The sequence below is a fragment of the Muscardinus avellanarius genome (genome assembly GCF_963383645.1).
Source record: "Muscardinus avellanarius genome assembly, chromosome: X".
NCBI classification, from domain to species: Eukaryota; Metazoa; Chordata; class Mammalia; order Rodentia; family Gliridae; genus Muscardinus; species Muscardinus avellanarius.
The window spans coordinates 50,655,416-50,658,027 of NC_137792.1; the positions used below are offsets into that span (position 1 = coordinate 50,655,416).

Genomic DNA, 2,612 nt, shown 5'->3' on the forward strand with positions numbered 1-2,612 from the left:
TCTATTTCCGAGATATATCCCCAGCTATTTTTTTTTTTTTTTTTGGTGGTACTGGGGGTGGAACCCAGAGGCTTTCTACCTCTGGGCTATACACTCCCAGACCTTTTATTTTATATTTTATTTGGAAACAGGGTCTCACTAAGTTGCTGAAAGCCTCACTAAGTAGCTGAGGCTGGCTTTGAACCCATGCAATCTTCCTGTTTCAGCTTCCCAAGCACGGGGATTAAAAGTGTGCGCCACCACACCGGGCACCCCCAGCCGTGTTTATGTTTTGTTTGGAAACAGAGTCTCACTAGGTTGAGGAGAGTCTCACTATGTTACTGAGGCTGTCCTTGAACCTGTGATCCTCTTGTCTCAGCCTCCAAGTACTGGGGCTATGGGCGTGCAGCACTATGCCTACAATCCTAACCCTATTTATTTTTTATTTGAAAACAAGGTCTTGCTAAGTTGCTGAGGCTGGCTTGGACCTGTAATCCTGTCTAAGCCTCCCAAGTACTGGGATTACTTTTATTTTTATTTTGAAATGGGGTCTCACTAAGTTGCTGAGGCTGGCCTCAAACCTGTGACCCAAGTTGTGGCCAGCCTCAGCAACTTAGTGAGATCCTGTTTCAAAATGAAAAGAATAAAATAGAGCTGCGGGTGTAGCTCAGATGTAGAATGCCCCTGCATTCCATCCCTAGTATCACAGACACACACACACACACACACACACACACACACACACCCCTGTGATCCTCTTGTCAAGCACTGGGATTATAGGCCTGTGCTACCGTGTCTGGCCTGATTTTGTTAGAATCGAACTGCCTCTGATTGCTGTTGGAGAAATTCAGGGGCTGGGGCAGAAGCATGGAGTACAGTAGGTCAGGGGCTACTGCAGTGATCCTGGTGAGAAACTGTGACCGTTCCCAGCTAGGAAGAGGCAGCAGGCTGTCCAGAAGAGGCCGACTCTGGAGAGCTTCTGGAGGTAGAACCAATGTAGTTTCCCGGTGACTTAGGTGGAAGCTGTTGGAAGCAGGGAGGAGTCAAGACCAACTCCAAGGTTTGGGGCCTAGAGCTGGCTGTGGTATTGGGCAGTTGCAGCCCCAGCTTTTGGGAGGCTATGGTAAAATGATCCCAAATTTGAAGCCAGCCCTGATAACTTAGGGATACTCTGTCTTAAAAAGTTAACTGAGAGGGTAGTTCAGTGGTAGTGCACTCCTGGATTTGATCCTCAGTACTGCAAAAAAAAGCAACAAGGCTGGGTGTGATGGAGCACAACTATAATCCCAGCGCTTGAGAGGATGAGAGGCTCTCAGGTTTGAGGCCAGCCTCAGCAACTTAGTGAGATCCTGCTTCAAATTTTTAAAAAAAGGGGGCCAACAAGACCTCAGATAAAGAACAACAGGAAGCAACTGAACATATTGATGAAGTACAAAATGAAATAGATTTAATGAACAAGCCAATAAGGAGATCCTGAAAGCAGGACAGAAATATAACAAACTCTGCCAACCATTTTTTTCAGAAGAGGTCAGAATTGATAGCCCAAATCCCAATTTCTGGGTAACAACATTTGTCAAACATACACAAGTGTCTACATTGCTTAGGAAGAAAGATGAGAGGCATTGCATTATTTGATCAGAGTTGAAGTGACAGAATTTGAAGATACAAAATCAGGTTACAGAATAGATTTTTATTTTGATGAAAATCCTTACTTTGAAAATAAAGTCCTCTCCAAAGAATTTCATCTTAATGAGAGTGGTGATCCATCTTCAAATTCCAATGAAATCAAATGAAAATCTGGAAAGGATGTGGTGAAAGTTCAAGTCAGATGCAGCAGAAAGAGGCAACAGGAAGAACCAGAAAGCTTCTTTACCTGGTTTACTGACCATTCTGATGCAGGTGCAGATGAATTAGGAGAGGTCATCAAAGACAATATTTGGCCAAATCCATTGCAATACTACTTGGTTCTTGATATGGATGATGAAGAAGAGAAAGAAGATGATGAAGAAGGAGGAGGAGGATTAGAAGATATTGATGAAGGGGATGAAGATGAAGGCGAAGAAGATGATGATGAAGGGAAAAAGGAGAAGAGGATGAAGAAGATGATTAATTGGACACTGATGGATTTCAGCCTTTTTTATTTGTTCGTTTCTTCTTTTTTCTCTCCCTTTTTCTCCAGTCCCTGCTAGTAAGTTGCACTCTCTTTTTCCCCCCTTCCTTTGTTCTCAGTCTCCCTGTTCTTGAGGTCTCTTTTCTCAATACCATCATTCTCAACTTATTTTAGGGGAAAATACCTCAAGCAGAATACATTGGGAAAAGAATCCCTACACGCGTTTTCTAAATTCACTTGTATTCTTTCTTGTCTCAACAAAAACTGTAAGAAATCAACACCACTATGCTCTGTGGGGAGAAAAGAAAACCTTCTGCTCCCTTCTCTCTGCTGGAAGCTGGAGGGTGAGAGGCCCCTGTGTAGTAGTGCCTAGAATTCTAGCTTTCTTCCTCCTTTCTCTGTATATTGGGTTCAGAGACTAAACTGCATTTCTATGTGAATATGAACAGTTAGCATTTACTAACATTTATATGTGTACTTTCTCTTGTTTAAAAAAGGAAAATTCCAGCATTTGGGAGGCTGA

The 2,612-nt window shown here is 42.9% G+C and overlaps 1 pseudogene across 1 annotated transcript; it reads left to right on the forward strand.

The window, feature by feature from the left end:
• Positions 1-846: 846 nt before the first annotated feature.
• LOC308278900 (protein SET-like) lies at positions 847-2,089 on the forward strand (annotated as a pseudogene). The gene is made up of 2 exons: positions 847-885; positions 1,352-2,089. The product of its transcript is annotated as a protein SET-like (transcript).
• Positions 2,090-2,612: the final 523 nt, after the last annotated feature.